The sequence below is a fragment of the Portunus trituberculatus genome, chromosome 19, assembly GCF_017591435.1.
Source record: "Portunus trituberculatus isolate SZX2019 chromosome 19, ASM1759143v1, whole genome shotgun sequence".
NCBI classification, from domain to species: Eukaryota; Metazoa; Arthropoda; class Malacostraca; order Decapoda; family Portunidae; genus Portunus; species Portunus trituberculatus.
In genome coordinates, this window is record NC_059273.1 from 251,355 (window position 1) to 270,871 (window position 19,517).

The following is a 19,517-nucleotide window of genomic DNA, read 5'->3' on the forward strand; positions in this document are numbered from 1 at the left end:
CCTCCACAGTTACTTGAAACTCCTTCATAATCCCTTTCTGTTCCATTACCAGTGGTTTGTCAAAAGCAGTCTCCTTTGTGAATACCTTCCGAAAGCATCCATTCATAGCCTCTGCCATTTCCTGGGATCTTCACTGCATACTCCATTTACTTCTAAACTTTCAATACTTTCTCTATTTTTGATGTTGTTGTTCACATGTCTGTAAAAAGCCTTGGTTGGTCTTTACATTTATCAATTATATCCTTTTCTTGTTTCTTTCTTTCTTCTCTTCTAATCAACACATATTCATTTCTTGCTCTTTTGTAACTTTCCCACTGCTTAATCCGTCTTTTCCTTCTCCACCTCTTCCATGCATCCTCTTTTCTTGTTCTAGCCTTTTCACATCTATCGTTAAACCAGTCCTGCTTTCCAACTTCTCTATGTTGTCTTATTGGTACAAATTTTTCTCACCTTCTTTGTATATTTTTATAAATTCCTTCCACTTTTCATTTGCTCCTTAGCACTCTTGAATTTCATCCAATTTGTCTCTTGAAAGAATTTCTTTAGGTTTCCAAAATCTGTCTTGGCATAATTCCATCTTCCCACTTTATATTCTTCATTTCTTCTAGATTTCTCTTCGTCTATCACCTTGAACTCCAAAACTGCATGATCACTCTTTGCTAAAGGGCACTCCACCCTCATCTCCTCAATGACCATTGGCTCTGTACTAAAGACCAAGTCCAGTCTTGACGATGCTCCCTCTCCTCCAAACCTAGTATCTTCTTTGACCCACTGAGTTAACACATTTTCCATTGCCAGTGTCAATAGTGTATTTCCCCATGTTGTCTCTGATCCTTCCATTGACCAGTCCTCCCAACACACCTCTTTACAATTAAAATCTCCCATCATTATAGTTCGTTCACAGCCACCCAACATTTCTTCCAGACATGTTCCTGTATCACTTATCATTTCTTCATATTCCTGTACTGACCATGCATTTGTCTTAGGTGGTACGTACACCACTATGTAGTGCCTCTTTTTTCCTTCATTAGTTTCTGCTCTGATCTTTAGCACTTCTGCCTTTCCCATACCTTTTTTCACTTGATCCACCTTTATATCTTTTTTAACCAGCAACATCACTCCTCCTCCCATCTTACCTACTCTATTTCTTTTCCAAACATTATATTTCCTTCTCCAACCTTCATCAGGTCTTCTCCCTCTCTCAGTTTTGTTTCAGTAAGACCCACAATATCTGGGTTCTTGTCCCTCAAGTAATCGTTGAGTTCTAAAATCCCGATATCACTCCATTTATGTTGGAATACATTACATTTCGCTCATATGTAAGTTTCTTTAGTCCTTTCTTGCTGTACTTTTCTGGGTTATGAACCACTTCCTCAGTCTCATATCCAAGATTCTCCAGAAAAACTCTTTCTTCTCCTCTTCTGTCCTCTCTTCATTTTTTCAAAGCCTCCTTTCTCAACTCATTTAACATTTCTCTTTCCTTTTCACCGAGATCTCTTCTCAACCAAATCTTCCTTGTTGTTTCCTGCTGGGCTAGCCTCCATGACTTCTCCACCAATTCATCTACATCCTTTTGTGACTTAAGTTTGATTCTTATTGGCCTCATACCTTCTCTTGTGAACTTTCCAATTCTATGGAAGTCCTCTATTTCTTGTACTAGGTCTTTTCCTCCTCCTGCACCACATTAATGATATTATTTATCACCTTTTTATGTTTTCTCTCTCTCCATTTTACTCGGTGTCTTATCCTCCTCCACACCAAATATCACCACACATCTCTTTTTGTCTACAGTTTCCCTCACCAATGTCTCATTTGACTTAATAACCTTCACCACTTTCTCAGCTATCTTCTCTTCTATGATCTGTTGATCTATAATTTCAACAAGGCCCAAAGTTTTCTCCCCTGACTCTTTGATTTCCTTTTCCAGACTTGCAACTTTGTAATTTACCTCCTTTCTTTCCACTTCCTGACTTTTTTCCATTCAGCCTGCTTCTCCATCACTTTTCCTAGAGATTCTCCACATTTTCGCAATTCACTTTAATTAGCTTAACTTCCTCTTTCAGTGCTGCATTTTCCTTCTTCATATCGGCACAGTCTTTCTTACATTGTCATAACTCGTTTCCAGGCCCTCATACTTTTCAAACAGTTTTCAATTTTACCTTCTAACTCCAGAATTTTCTTCACATAAGCGCTCTTCTCCATTATTCCTTGAAACCCTGTGAAGTCTGATTCCTCTTTCGAGTTCACGGCCGCCATGTTGCAGAGATGTAAACAAACCAGCTGATGGCTCAAACGCAGGCTACAGTTTATATTTACCTTCACTGGACATTATTTTGCTAATCAACAGTTAACATGACTATATGGAGACGGGACAAACATTACCAGCTCCTTTCCCACCTTGGTTACTCTTAGGTAACTGTAGAATTATAGATGATTGCTCTGGAGCTCAGCGACCACCTCCGCCATCGACGATGTCCCGTGTGTGTGTGTGTGTGTGTATTTACCTATTTGTATTTACCTATTTGTGTATTACAGGGCCCGAGGTAAGCTCTCTGTGTCCTGTCTCCTTGTCCACTCCTGTCATATCTTTCATCTGATTCTTCTATGGATAAAATGTTTAGGAACTTACTTTCTAATGCCTGAATTCTTGCATCCATATCTAATTTCTCCAGTCCTCTTGGAGTAGTCACAAACCCTTCAAAGTCCCGGGCTTGTCGAGGCGTGGACGCCATGATTGTTATCGTGTGTGTGTGTGTGTGTGTGTGTGTGTGTGTGTGTGTGTGTGTGTGTGTGTGTGTGTGTGTGTGTGTGCGCATTGTCCTCTTGAGTCATATTTGTAATTTAATTTTATACATCACTTTTTTTCTCTTTTACTAATGTTTTCTGAATTATATTATCATACTAAAGTTCTAGAATATATAATCCTTTCCCAGTCTAACCTTGTTACTTTTATTCTTTTTGTTTAAAAATGTAAACCATGCATACTTAATAATGTTTTTGGTGATAGATCTCTTCAGTAAAGAAAGTTTTGGAAAATATGGTTAAAATATTTATTTTCACATATTGAAATCTTGGGGAATTAACACAAGCCAAGAATAGCTTTAAAAATTAAAGAGCTGCAGTCTAGTCATATTTATCTAGAAAACTGAAATGTAGGATTATCACTGCAAAGTTCTGTTGAACATATCTTTACCTACTTTCTATGCCTACTTTATATAATTACCTTAGCTTCATATCTTATGCTGTTGTGGGTTCTAGGAGAAATATTTGGCATTCTTCTTCTTACAAGCTCATTTCATTATATAATAGTATCATCGAAAATATAAATGTAGTTTTGAAAACTAGGCAATCTAGATAGCCTCATCCTGCAACTATATAAGGGAACAATGTGTTCACAATTTTACTTCTGCTATAAAAGATTACTAATTGATCTCAATCTAGTCTAGTGCTAGTCACAATCTCTTTATTACTGTGATTATAAAGAATAGTGAATTAGTGACTTGGTGATTAAGTATAATAGATATGCTTCAAATCTTTGACTTTGAGATCGTGTGGGGTAGAAATGTACTACTGGGTGTCTAAACTCAACATCCACAAATGTATATGTATGCAGATATCATGTGTATTATTTTGTGGATGTATATATCAGTTTTTAAGAAAACTCAATGGAGATGTGAATGTCAGACTATGACATCTTGTAGATGTAGATGTTTTTGGAATGTTTGTTATATATTATAACTGGATTTCCAAATGTCAGCCAGTTTCATTGCAATTGTTGTACATTATGATTCTTATTTCATATTGTTATGGCACATCAATCTTCTTTTATATATTCATGTATGTTGAAGATGTAGATGTGGATGTTTATTAAATCATAAGTGCTGATGTACAGTACTGTACTGAGGATTAATATAAAGAATGCTGAACTGTTGAGACTTGAAAATTTTGTGGTTGTAAAGGTTTAGATAAAAAGGTTAATAAAATATGCAATATTTGCAGCAGCTATGAAGATACAAAGGATAAATAATAAGGAATGCTCTATATATTTTATGAAACATTATGTTCATTATTATACATTACTTCAAAGCAAGGACAAACATAGGAATTGTTTGTTAATTGTTGTTTCTTTTTCCCAGTATGTCATGTGATGTAAGCTGCAATGAAATGAAAGAAAATAAATACCCACTGATGCTTCAGAGGAATTAGCCATTTTTATTGTGCAAATACTTGCAACCACAAGGATACAGACTATGTACATTTAAACAATTATTCAATATTTTGCACTGCATTGTCCTGAAATGGATGGAAACAATAATTTAAACTGGCCGTTTAGGTGTAGGTGTGGGCTTCATCTCCCAGTATGGCCACCTCTCCATATATCACATGCTTGCCTGAATTTGCAGTTGGAGGATGGGGTGGTGAACTATAGAGATGTGGCAACAGTGGAGGACTGTCAAAAAACGGACTGCACCCAAATCACCAGTTTAAAGTGACCTGAGTATAATAACATCCCAATTGAAGGAAAAAATGTATAAGAACTGCATAAATCTGTGGCTATGTCTTGTTGACTTGACTATCTCACTGCCAGTTTTGCACTATTCTTAGCAATACATTATGTCAGTAGCTTGTACTGTATACCAATCTCTTATTATGCTTCAAGACACCTAGTACTGTATGTGGATTGATTCTTGTGATCTTAATGTCGTAAAGGTGGAAAGATTAGTGTTTGTGAATACTCTAGTAACGTTTGACAAAATTTCATAAGTTTGGTAATAAATTGAGCTGTGAATACTGAAATTATAAGTGGGTAGCACTTAATGTGAGTGAACTTCATATTACATATATGTATTATCGCAGTATACTATGAAGAGCTGCATAAGAACTGCAGAATGAAGCAGTTAAGTTCATAATATTTTGTAGTGAGAGGAGTTTAGGAGTTACAAATGAGTATGTGTTATATGTATTTCTATGATATTTTCAATGAATTTTTGACTCCAAGATTTTAATGAACATCATACACATTTTTTTTGTATTATATCAGTTGTAATCATGCAGATACATTATTGAATAAACATACTGAATAATTTTGATATTTTTTTAAACTATTGAAAATAATATTATCTACTGTTTTTTCATCTCTAATTTCAGAATTACTCTATATGTATGCCACTTTTCTTTGCTATGAATAATTATTAGTTTTTTCTTCTTTTAAATTAATTTACTTATTAAAGATTAGATGCCTAATGTCATGATTTCTATAGAAGTACTATTATCTGGCAGGTATGATGGTCACAGTTGTCTTGCATACTATAACCTGAGGCATTTGTAATCTGCTTATAGATTGCTAATATGGTTTTGTCTGCTGCTGACTTTTTGGGAATTTGCTATAATGTGTATATTTATTTTCCTAGCTAGAATGTTGTTTTGTTGCAAGGTTTCATTTGGTTGGTGGGTGGATTCTATCCAAGTGAGGAGTGAGTGCCCTCTATGTCCCATAGCTCATTCCCATTCTGTTTTTGCTGTCTTTTCCTCCCTTTTTGTGCCCTTTCTTTGGCAGCCAGGATCTTTTACCCTCAGGGATACCACTGTCCCTGTCCAAGGCTGACCAAGCTGGTTGGGGCTTGCAACCCCTTCCTGTAAAAAAACGTCCACAGCCACTGCCAGAGTTAGAGGTAGAGGTTGGGGTCAAGGCTCTAGGCACGGGCAAGCCTCTTGCCACGATCCCGATCCGGTTCTACTAGGGGTCCAACAGTGCAAGCCCCTCGGGTACCAAGGTACCATAGGGGCTTACCTACCCATATGATGGATGCAGGGGAAAGCTTGCGAGATCCCTGTGTCTTGAGAGGGATGGGAGGATCCCTTGCCCTATTTTTAACTTTGGGGGTGCTGATGAGGCTGCAGACGTGGCACCTGCCCGTCAGACCATTCCTGGGGTAAACCTTCGGAGGGTTCTACGTGTAGGCTCCTGGAACGTCTTGAGCCTCTCAGAGAATCACCGACTGCCTCATCTATCGTATGAGCTCAGTAGGCTGAGGGTGGATATGGTGGGACTCTCTGAGACAAGGAGGCCTGGCAGTGGCAAGACCAGTAGCAAGGGTTTTACTTACTATTGGTCTGGCATGAGCAATGGCCACCATGTCAAGCCATAGGCATCTCCAGCAGACTGTAGCCATCTCTTGTAGAGGTTACTCCGGTCGATGAGCGTATAATGCGACTAAGGCTGAAGCATAGTCTAGGTTTCATGTCTTGTTGCAGTATACCCTCCCTCCTACCGAGGTGTGTGAAACTGAAGAGGAGACGTTGCACGCCAAATTCGACTCTGTACTGGACCAGTGTCCCTGTCATGATGCACTTATTGTCTTGGGCGACTTTACCTGGAAGAGGTTGCTACTTCAAAGAAAAGAAGAGAAAAAAATATGTGGATGGCAAGAAACAATTTGTGATAGGTGGTCTTAACATACACAATAATTTCAGTTATGCTATACTACTATTAGTTAATGCTAGCACAGGCAGAAGAACAAAGCACAGGAAATGTTAAATTTCAAATAGCACATTATGTCTAACATATACTTCATTTGGCCTCAAAATGTCCATGAAATTAGCAAATTTGGTTCACTATGCTCGCCCCTTTGGAGTAAATTCCTCCAAACTCAACCCCTCCCTCATGTTCCCCCCACTTCTTTAAAAGAATCAACGCCCATGAAATAATCAAACGATCATGCAGATGCAAGCATCACAAATATCACTACCACGGGCAAAACGTTTTTTACAAACAAACAACTGATCCCACACAGTAAATCACAAACTGCATATATACTATGCTAATATGCTACATCAGCCAGTAGAGTGTGTGTGTGTGTGTGTATATATATATATATATATATATATATATATATATATATATATATATATATATATATATATATATATATATATATATATATATATATATATATATATATATATATATATATATATATATATATATATATATATATATATATAGCAGAAGAGTAGTAAACACTCACCATTAACTATAATAAGTGATGAATGATGCAATAAATATTGGTGTGTCTGTATGTCAGACATCTCTGCTGCAATATTCCGTTTTTGACTGACCATTATGGCTTACACAAACAAATAGTAATCGAGTTACTAGAATATAATATAGTTCCTATTGGCTTCATAGGTAATATTAATGCATGATAATTTCCCCAAACACTGAATATTTCTACAAAAACTGTTGGAGTAGGGGCATTTTGAGCCCAAGGGAGAGACAATCATGGTTCCCTCTTAATCCCTCACCAACTTTATTTATTTATTTTTATTCTTTTTTAATTGGAAAATGTTTCAGTCTAACTATTTTAGGCCTCTTTTCTTAATGGCCCCCGGGTGGCCTCCAGTGAAATCGTTTCAGGGTTGTCATTATCATCCCTTAACTAATCCATCACTGCAAATAATATAGTACCCAACTTGACCTGACCACTATATTGTAGAATAGCAAACAGATATTATGCATTTTCTAAGAAAAAAAAAGAAAAACAAATAGGAGAAGGATTTAATAAAATTTTATATTAAAACAGTCTTGAATATATATATATATATATATATATATATATATATATATATATATATATATATATATATATATATATATATATATATATATATATATATATATATATATATATATATATATATATATATATATATATATATATATATATATATATATATATATATATATATATATATATATATATATATATATACACACACACACACACACACATATATAACTGTAATACTTTAATGTAACTTGATTGCATGTGGATCTTACAGAAGATGAACCGCTAATGAAATTCTTGAAGTAACTCCTCATGTAATCTCCCGTGATTTTTTTGGCGTGCTCATGATTTAAGCCAATTTCCCAGCATGTCTTGAAGTAACTCCTCATGTAATCTCCCGCGATTTTTTTGGCGTGCTCATGATTTAAGCCAATTTCCCAGCATGTCATGTGATGATTGGCCATGAAAATTTTTGCACCTTACCAGTAGCATGTTATGTCCCCCACTGTCACCCCTCATGTTACAGCCATAGGCCAAGCAAGCCAGCATAATTGCAAAATGCTGAGATGGGTGAATGCTGCATGTATCATCAGCAAAGCAATGTTTTGGGTTGACTTTCGAAAAGGTTGATTGATTGATACATTTATTGTTGAATTGATAAATATTTGCAACAAAGGAGGAGGATGGGCCTTGCCACCCACCCCCTGGGCAAAGACTTAAGGTTAAAGTATCACAAAAATAACTCTGGACAGTATACACAACAAGAATACAAGTATTTCAATAAATAAATACACATATTGCACACCTTATTGCCTAAGACATCCTACAGTCTGGGAGCAAACTGAGGATATTCCCTGAGTATATCCCTGAGGGTGGCAGAGTCTAGGAGATGGTCAATGAGGCTGTACAAGTCATGCTGACCTTGTGGCCTAAATTTAGCAATGAGAGGACATTCCATGATATAGTGACGCAGAGTGTGTCCCCTTGGTGCAGCACACAGCACACAGCACACACCTGGAGAAGCACTAACTTCCCAAAAGTATTTGTAGCCTAATCTGAGCCTCATTGCCACCCTGTCAAGTGATGCAGTGTGTCTCCCGTAGGTGTAAGCACAGGTCTGGGAGACACGTGCATAGTGAAGACTAGTGCTACTGCCCCTATGGCAATAAAGCTCCAACTGATCACTAATGCTACTTTGTACAAAGTCCTTAATGCTATTCTTAACATAACCCAGAGTGTGCTCAGTGCCAAGGTCCACTGTGTCATCTTGTAGGGCACACTGAGCAAGGTGGTCTGCTTTTTCATTTAACGGGATACCCACATGAGAGCGTATCCAGATGAAATGGACCGTGGCACCAGCACCTTCTAGGGCGTGGATGAGATCAAGACACTTATTAACAGTCCATAGGGGAGGTGGATTGAAGAGCATACAATGCAGCCTGACTGTCAATAAAGAAATATACATTCTTATGGAGAGGCACCACAATGTGGAGCGCCTCCAGTACAGCATACAGTTCTGCTCTAGTGGAAGACATGGGCGCAGGGAGCCGCCTGGAAACCTCAGTGACAGTGTAGAGACTGGCAGAGATGTAGTCACGGATGAACAGCCCACATCCAGACCTGCTGCCACTGACTGACCCACCACAATAAAGGGAGCGGAGCTTAGCGGCTTCACTATGGTGATGCGTTGTAGTTAGTGGTGGCTATAATAGTTGTACTTATAATAGTTGTCATAGTAGCAGTTGTTATTATCACTGTTTTTGTGACTTGTTATAACGCGATTCTGTCTTTCGTTACATGCTCACATCCAGAAAGGAAAATGTTGAGAGAAGAAGCAATAACCGATATCTCTTCGTTATTGATAACTAGTTTATATCAACACGTGCACTGCTGTAGGTTTTTATGTTACTTATGTCCCATGGCCAACACAGTCTAGGGAAAGGGATGCGCTGTGTGGTTACTGCAGGTATATACTTGTAGGTGAGACTCAATACTTTTAGAATTAAGGAACTTTTCTCGGAGTTTTGGTAAGGCTTGGAGCAAGGAAGGAACCATCGTATCGCTATATGATGAAGTGTCTCCCTTCCTGTACCACGGAGGTATGCTTGGCTCCCTTCTTGCATTAATCACAGTGGTTATGGTAGCCTTCAGGCCTTAGGGACTGACCTGAAATTGAAATGAAGAAAGTCTTGTATAGTACGGCTTGGGTTAGTATTGGCTCATGTTGATAGTAATTTGCTTAGTTATATGTGGGATGTGCATGCCTCCTCATGTGTCCTTTACAAGGTGTCGTAATTATTAGTGATTTTGGGTGATGCAGGAAGTTAAACAGGCTTGGCCATCTGGTGGGATACTGCTTAAGACCAATCACGCTCCCCCTAAATCGGTGTGGTAAAGGTCATGACCTGTGTGTGTTTCACTGTTTGATCTGCTGCAGTCTCTGACGAGACAGCCAGACGTTACCCTACGGAACGAGCTCAGAGCTCATTATTTCCGATCTTCGGATAGGCCTGAGACCAGGCACACACCACACACCGGGACAACAAGGTCACAACTCCTCGATTTACATCTGCTAGGTGAACAGGGGCTACACGTGAAAGGAGACACACCCAAATATCTCAACCCGGCCGGGGAAGCGAACCCCGGTCCTCTGGCTTGTGAAGCCAGCGCTCTAACCACTGAACTACCGAGCGTATTTACCTAATTGTATTTACCTAATTGTAACATACGGGAAAAGAGCTATGCTCGTGTTGTCCCGTCTCCATATCTATTAATGTCCAGCTTTTTCTTAAAATCATGAATATTCCTTGCGTTGACCACTTCCACGTCTAAACTATTCCATGCTTCCACCCTTCTATGAGGGAAGCTATATTTTTTCACATCTCTCCTATAAGTGGCCATTTTAGTTTTTCCCATGCCCTCTCGACATTCTTTCATTCCACATACACAGATCTTCCCTATCCATTTTTCCATGCCAATCATCACTCTGTATATTGCTATCAGGTCTCCCCTTTCTCTTCTGTTTTCCAGGGTCGGAAGTTGCATTCTTTTCAGTCTGTCTTCATAAGTCAAATCTCTTAAGTCAGGCACCATTTTGTTGCAGCCCTCTGTACTTTCTCTAGTTTCCTTATGTGTTTCTTTAAGTTCGGAGCCCACTGTATTGTTGCATATTCAAGCCTCGGTCTTATCATTGCAGTAATTATTTTCTTCATCATTTCTTCATCTAAATATACGAACGCCACTCTTATGTTCCTCAATAAGTTCAATACTTCTCCAATTATTTTGTTTATATGTCTCTCTGGCGATAGGTCATTGGTAATTGTCACCCCAAGGTCTTTTTCTTCATGACTGGTTTTATGTCTTCATTTCCTATCTTGTACATACTCCTGATTCTTCTTTCACTCTTGCCAAACTCTATTTTCTTGCATTTTGTCGTGTTGAACTCCATTTGCCATGTACAGCTCCATTTCCATATTCTGTCCAAGTCTTCCTGGAGTAGTTCGCAATCTTTGTCACATCTCACTTTTCTTAACAATTTTGCATCGTCTGCAAATAGGCTCACATAACTGGACACCCCATCCACCATGTCATTTATGTAGACCGCAAACATTACTGGTGCCAACACTGATCCCTGTGGAACTCCACTCTCCACCAAGCCCCATTCTGATGGTCTGTCCTTAATTATTGTTCTCATTTCTCTTCCTACCAAAAAGTCTTCCATCCATTTTAGTAAACTGTGTGTGTGTGTGTTGTTGGGGAGTAGTTTATATAATTCATTTACTGTGATGCAAGAAATTCATGCATCATTCAAACCGCGTCAGTCATCATTATAAATAAAAACAACCTTATTTTGAGGCGGGAGCAGCAGTGTGTTTATTCAATAATGTGAGGCAGGCAGCAGTGGAGAGAGAGAGAGAGAGAGAGAGAGAGAGAGAGAGAGAGAGAGAGTTGGGGAGACAAGCAGGTGAAGAGATAGGTTGGGGAGGGCATGCATTGCAAGGAGTGTAGGCGGGACGAGGTTTACAAGTTGTCAGTGTTGAAACATGCGAATCTTGCGCAGCCCCAACGTTGTGGTTCAGAGCACTTCAGTACAACTGTTGGCTTTTTTCGACAAACAGCAGCGTGATAGTAATGTAACAATACAGTAGATCTGTATCAAAAACCTCTTACGACATCTTGGCAAAGTATGAAAGGATTGAGAACATAAGGAGAGCGAGGGAATAAGAAGCGAATGCCGGTGGCAGCAGTTTGCCTTGGGGGAGACCATCGACTTGGCAAACTGTCGTCACGCCTCCTTGCTTATCACAATCTTCGCTCACGCTGTCACTTTTCTCATTTACTCACCAGGAAATGTTTCTAGATGTATATAGATTACCCTGTTAATAGAATGAAGCTGAGCGTCACTAGTGTCGCGTGGGCACGATGAAGGATCCTGACATGTTATGGCAGTAACAAACGTTCACATTGGAGTGGACTGAGAGAAAGGAAACAAGACGAAACACTTCGACGTAGGCGATATTACGCGAAAGCGCACGTGTGAGCACGTACATATCGTGGTCAGCGGACACGTGCTGTCTGCGTCCGAACATTACTACGTTCCTTCCCAAGCCCCATTTTTGTAAACTAAAAATAAATAAATAAATAATAATAAGAAGAAGAAAAAAGTGCGAATATGTGGAAAGAAGATGAGCGTTACTTCAGTACTTTTCGTTTTACTGAACATTTTAAACTTTGTGTTCCCGGCAGCGAGCTGTTTGGGGCTTTTGAGTTTTGACCCTTCGTGTTGACATTTCGTCAGACACGGGCAGAGAGAACGAACGCTTGCTGAGGTTTTTCTACGTAAACACACAACCGGTACAAAATTTGGCAAATAGCTTCCTTACACATCTCACGAAAGGCTCATCTCTTCAATGATAGCATGAAGCTGCCTGCTGGCTGAGTGACGGCTCATACCACCGTCCTAAGTCTTCCCTATGGGCGAGGGAGTTAGTTGTAAAAACTCTGCTTGGAGTGTGATGAGTGTTTGCAGACTTCTTGTTTGAGGAATTTAGTAATAAGAAAGGAGGTAGAAATGCAGTTAATTTCGCCCGTGGGATGTGTGATGTGGCTAGACTCCGCTAGATAGTATTGCAATGGTGACTAGTGGATCAGTTGTTTCTGGGTCACTTAAATAAAACTTGTTTACTGGGAATGGGAAATGAATGTAGCTACGTACTGTCGCAAATGAAATTGGCCAGATACTAATATAGAAAATTAAATGTTAGGATGAAGAAAAATAAATCTACAAGGTAGAATAGTTAACTAAACTCCACAGGAATGCCGTAAATATTCTTAATGACGAGAATAGAACAATAAGGCAGTACACAGTGAGGCTATCTACCTACTACGTGACTACTCATTAAATAAGAAAATAAAACATGCTGGTCATCACAAGCAGAAGTCCAACATGACACAGCTCGACGGGTTACAGAGGTGAACGACAGTCTTGCCAGAGATAACGTGATCAGCACACAGGGAAGGTCACACCAATAAATCACAGAGTCATATGCTCAGTGGCAAAACACGCCCAGCTCCACATGTTTGCAGCAAAAAGAAGAGAACATCACAACAACATTGCAGCAAAACAAAAACGGCAATATGGGCAGCGCATAGAAAGCAGCAATTACAGTGGTATTCAGAAAAAAACAACAACAACAACTAGCAGTCATAACAATGGCAAAAATGTCAACAAGGCGAACATCGCGAATAACGTATGAATGTTAACAGAAATACGATGTTGAAATAGCAGCAGCAACAACTCCAGTATCACTTCCAACGCCATTGCCAGAACTAACAAGAAACAACAAAAACAACAACAACAAAAGGCTGTAAGCAAGCAGAAGGTTTTCCGTTTTGGCAAGAAGCTTACGTCACTGACGTGAGCTTCATCGATACTTCATTACCGTCGTTATATTAAGAGAGAGAGAGAGAGAGAGAGAGAGAGAGAGAGAGTGTGCCATCACTATCCAAGCTTTTTAACTATCATATAGAGCTCACTAGATCTGAGCTTACAAGTGTATTTTCAATATTCTGTATAAAGCTCATTCTACAATAGAAAAAAAAAAGGTTTAGGGGGGAACGTGTCGTGCAAAAGCTCACATGGGTTGAAAATATTGCAAATTGAAGACTGACGTAATACAGATTTTTACCTCAGTAGCTCGTGGTCAGAGGGGCGAAGTTTGCGTTTTCTTTTTGGCGCGGCCCAAGGCATTCTGACGCAGTGTTGTATTGCCAACCAACGAGCAGCTAGCAGGATCCCCCCTTCTCCCGCCCCCCATGTTATTTCGGTGGAGTAGTGGCCAGAGGGAGACGAGGTGGCGGGAAGAGACACTGGGCGCAGATATATATATATATATATATATATATATATATATATATATATATATATATATATATATATATATATATATATATATATATATATATATATATATATATATATATATATATATATATATATATATATATATATATATATATATATATATATATATATATATATATATATATATATACACACACACACACACACACACACACCCCGGTAGCTCAGTGGTTAGAGCGCTGGCTTCACAAGCCAGAGGACCGGGGTTCGATTCCCCGGCCGGGTGGAGATATTTGGGTGTGTCTCCTTTGACGTGTAGCCCCTGTTCACCTAGCAGTGAGTAAGTACGGGATGTAAATCGAGGAGTTGTGACCTTGTTGTCCCGATGTGTGGTGTGTGCCTGGTCTCAGGCCTATCCGAAGATCGGAAATAATGAGCTCTGAGCTCATTCCGTAGGGTAACGTCTGGCTGTCTCGTCAGAGACTGCAGCAGATCAAACAGTGAAACACACACACACACACACACACACATATATATATATATATATATATATATATATATATATATATATATATATATACACCACCACCACCACCACTACTACTACTACTACTACTATATTAGTAGTAGTATACTAGTAATAAAAATCGTGTTGAAAATACTATTACATAGGAATAGTTTGTAGTAGTATTTTTCATGAAATCAAAGCAAGTGAAAGGAAAGAAAATAAGGCCATAGTTTGAGCGTTGAATTCGAAGGGATAAAAAGAAAAACGTATTATAATGGCAAGCTGAGCTTGTTTGTCTGGCGTGGCTGGAGCAAAAGAGAAAGGGAAAGTAAGTGAACATACTATCGACAGGCGCAGCACAGAATATCTTGCTATATTAGTTTCCCAAAGCATATAGTATTACCTGGTTGTTTTCCGTCTGTCGATCAGACAGGTTAGTTTGAAGCTTATTGAAAAAAAAAAATGATGTATTTATTCAACTCCATTCTTTTCATAAGCCGTCGGTGACGATTTCTCATTATTTGGCTGAGTTCGACTTGAAAGTTTCATTCTTGTAAACTCACACAGTTCCTTTAAGACTCGGCGATTGCATTCAAAAGCCCAGTGAATCGTCAACAATGTTATGGTCGCATGTAAACTGACTGCGTGACAACCAGTAATCTTTGAGGTGATTAACCATGCAGAGAAGGATTGGACTTGAACAACTTGCAGCAACATCACCACCAACAACGTACGTAATGTCTTCTAGGTCAGTGCACAGGTTTCAGGTACACACGAGTAATAACTATCACTTCCCAGGAGACCTTATCAAAGTTGGCCTCGTCCACCCCCTCCTCCATCCCACCTCCTCCTCCTCTTCCTCACAGAGTCACTAACAAGCGTCTGTGTCCTGTTACGATGTGCCGTTTTGATATGTTTGTCAACCTGTACTCTGCTTGGACTAATTTATTGCCCTTCTGCGTATGTGGAGCAGGTTTATGTGGTTGTAATGAGTGGCAGGTTCAAGTGTCATTGTGTGTATATATGTGCGTGTGCGTAAATGGAAGAGAGAGAGAGAGAGAGAGAGAGAGAGAGAGAGAGAGAGAGAGAGAGAGAGAGAGAGAGAGAGAGAGATTTGGCAACATACACCAAGCTTGTATATCCATTTTTAATTATTTTCAGGATTAATGCAAAATGAATGTGAACTTTAACATGTTGAAATGCGCACTGACATTAGGTTATATTCAGCGGCTGCACGTGGCCGGCTGATATAGCATTGGCAGGATGCGGTCGTAGTTTGATGTGGGCTAACTACGTTTTTTTTTTTTTCCCTTGATTTATACTTGTTTTTGTATTTTCGTAATTGCTTAGTGGTTAGTGTGACGGCTACTACCATGCTTACCACACCATCGCTGTTCACACGTACACACACTTATGCGCATACATACGCACGCAGCTCAATGATTACGGGTGACTGGAAGCAGGACAGGTTTTTCAGTGAATGTTGATGTGTGTGTACGTATGTATGTTTAGTGGAGTTAGGGAACACATGCGTGGCCTTGTTGTGACGCTGACAAAGTGCTACTCACAAAACAGGGATATTTTTAAATTGTGGCTTCGTTTTGTTGCGAAAAAAAAGAAAAAAAATATTCGTTTTCTTTGCCTGTCAAGAAAAGCGTTGGATGAAACGGAATAGAGATGCAGTACGGTACTTTATATTGCAGGAAATAGTATTTTTTTTTAAATGAAAGAGAATAATGACAACAGATAATCATGATTTCAATTACTAGATGTAACATATGAAATAATTTACAATACGATTCCCATAATTAGGAACCATTGAAGTTATCGTTTTCTCTTGTAAACATCAGTTACGTGTGTGCGCGCACACACACACACACACACACACACACACACACACACACACACACACACACACACACTCGCGCGCGCGAAAACTATAGTGAAAGCTCTGAATAAAAAGTGAGTCATTTTTGCCATGTCCCAACAGCGAAAAACTCCACTAGGCCATCATCTTGTGTAGGGCTAAGGGCGGGGAAGTGAGTGTTGGAAAGAGGCCTTTAAGAATAAAGTGGGAGTGAGGTGGTAGATAAGGTGGAAGAGAAGGCTGGGACGTGGGTGGACTGTGTGGTGAAAGGCAACGTGCGTGAGTGAATGAATGTAAACCATCAAGCGCGGAAAGTGAGGGGAAGAGGAGGAAAAAAGTGGCTTAGACAAGGGCGAGAGAATAAAAGCTAGGAAGGAAAGCAGGTATGAGAGAAAAAAAAAAGACTGTAACGAGGAAAAGAACACTCTACATTGCCAGGAGCGGAACGAACTAAAGTAAAATTTGATTTGGTTGTGGAATCGAGTAAAATTGTGGATAGGAGGAATTAAGAATAAAACATAACACTTGTAGAAAAGGACAAGAAATAAGAAAAAAGGAAGAGGAGGCGAGAAAAGAGGAAAATGTTGGATGGAAAAAATGTCCTGAAGAATATCTTCGAGATAACAATTTCCACAAAAAAATGTTAGGGAATTTGTTATTGTGGGATTTTGAAGGAAGAACGAAGTGGACAAATGGGAAAAAAATAAGGAGGCACTTTTGCATATGTAAAACATTTGTAATAGAAAAAAATACTCATTTTTTTTTCCATTTTCTAGTGTATTGGGTGAACGGGAGCTGTTCCGCATTTTTTAGATGCCAAAAATCATAGTTTACAATGATACACTGCTCATTAGATTTATGGGGGACATATATTGAGGTGAATTATTCGCTCAGTATTTTTGCAGTACCACCGCCTTTTACCACCCGCACCACTACTACCATTATAACTACCATCATCACCACGATCCACGCACCCTCCCTTCTCTTATATCCTGGTCTTCAGTACTACCTGTACGCTATACGCTATCATCATTACTATTATCATCCCTTTCCTTCCGCCACCGCTAGTACGACCACCATCACCCTTACCTGAGCCAGTTACCTTACACACAGGGAAAAACAACTCTCCCTGGTAATCGTAAGTAGTTTTATATTCACGTTCACAACGTCTCCTTGGTAAGTGTTAAGTATGAGTGCCCTTGCCTTGTTCAGCAGTGGGGGATGATGAGAAGAGGAAGAAGCAGTGTGGAGGAGAGATCGTGAGGTCAAGGAGAGAGAGAGAATTTGTAAAATGCCTTACGGGAAGACAAAGGAAAACGAAATGTGTGACCAAATTGATACAAGGCGATGATGAATAAAAAAAAAAAAAAATATATATATATATATATATATATATATATATATATATATATATATATATATATATATATATATATATATATATATATATATATATATATATATATATATATATATATATATATATATATATATATATATATATATATATATATATATATATATATATATATATATATATATATATATATATATATATATATATATATATATATATATATATATATATATATATATATATATATATATATATATATATATATATATATATATATATATATATATATATATATATATATATATATATAACTAGGTATTTCCTGAACAGAAATGTGAAAATATGAATATCAGCACCAGCGGATGGGAAATATTGAGAGGTGGGTGGAGTAAGCAGGGAAGGAGAGAAGAAGAAATAGTGAAAGAATGGAGGGAGGAGTGGGAAGGGTGTGTGGCGGAACTTCGCGATAGCGCTAGACCACGCCAAGGGGTCTGTATGCGAAGAGTGAAATAAAGCAAGTGGTTAATGCGATGTTCTCTTACCGACATCGCCATTTGTAGAAATGTACTTAGATATACGAAAAAAATAAATAACTTATTTCTATATCACTTTTATTATGTTCTTTATAGTTATTCGTGTAAAGTTTCATATATTTTCAATTACGTAGATTTTAATTTGTATAGCCAACCTGCTCACAAATGTAAGTATAGACGAGAATAGTTTATGTGATTTTTGTAGTACCTAGTCATGTTTATAGGTTTTTAGTTTAGAGCAGGGGATCTCAAACTTTTCTCGTTAAAAACCTCATGAGTTATAAGACCATCTACCCAACCCCCAGTAATCTGACATCGAACAGAATGTTAACTTAGTGACTGACAGTAACTCAATATGTAATGATGTACTGCAAAACATATAATTAGATCAGCCATCTAAGTAGTCCTGGACATTTTCTTGTGAACCCTTAGGTATTCGCGAACCCCAGGTTGAGAACCCGTTTACTTTTCTTCTTTTTTCCTGTGTTTATATAATTACCTTAATTGAAATATATCGGTGAAAGTTTAATCTATTTTGTCTATTTTTTTTTCCTCCATCCTCTTTTCTCAATTTTAATGGTATTTCTTAAATAATATTTTCCTACTTTTCCTTACATTTTTCTTCTTAATTTTTTTATTTACTTTCACGTAGTTCCTTTATTTCTAGATTTTTTCATCTTCCATTTATTTTAGCTCTAGTATTTAATTTCCCACTTCTTTCTTCCCTCACATTTTTTTTTATTTATTTATTTATTTATCTATTTTTTTTAGTTATGATATTCCTGCACTCGCCGCACTCTCAGTCTTCGTGTCTGCTTTTCCTTCCCAGGCCACCAGACACCCTCACATACCTGCCTTATCCCGGCCGTGCTATCAAGCAGCTGTGGTCGCACTCCTGCACTCGCTCACCTCTCTGCAGTAATGGCTCTGAGGCGCCACATCCGAGGCCTAGACGTGGCATTTCTGCTGCCAGGAGAGAGGTAGGTGCTACTTTACACTGTTTCTTCTACTTATACTGCTGTTGCTGCTGCTGCTGCTATTGCTACTTCTACTACTACTACTACTACTGCTGCTGCTGCTGCTGCTACTGCTACTACTACTACTACTACTACTACTGCTGCTGCTGCTGCTGCTGCTGCTGCTGCTGCTGTTGCTATAGTTTTCAGCACAGCGTTGTCACCACCACCACCGAACCATCGTGTTCAGCCAATGTACTCACACGGTCACGCTATTAATAGATAACAAATCTTAGAAAAGTCAGGAGTCGATGGAAAAGCGGCATGCGTCATTACCTTTACATCAACAAGACATGGACACGAC

The 19,517-nt window shown here is 38.6% G+C and overlaps 1 protein-coding gene across 1 annotated transcript in view; it reads left to right on the plus strand.

Moving 5' to 3' along the window:
• Positions 1-19,517, plus strand: part of LOC123506071 — a 309,236-nt gene that overhangs the window by 27,018 nt on the left and 262,701 nt on the right. Inside the window, exon 2 of the mRNA XM_045257927.1 lies at positions 19,027-19,177. The gene's annotated coding sequence lies outside the window, so the exon portion shown is untranslated. The remainder of the gene's footprint in view (positions 1-19,026; positions 19,178-19,517) is intronic.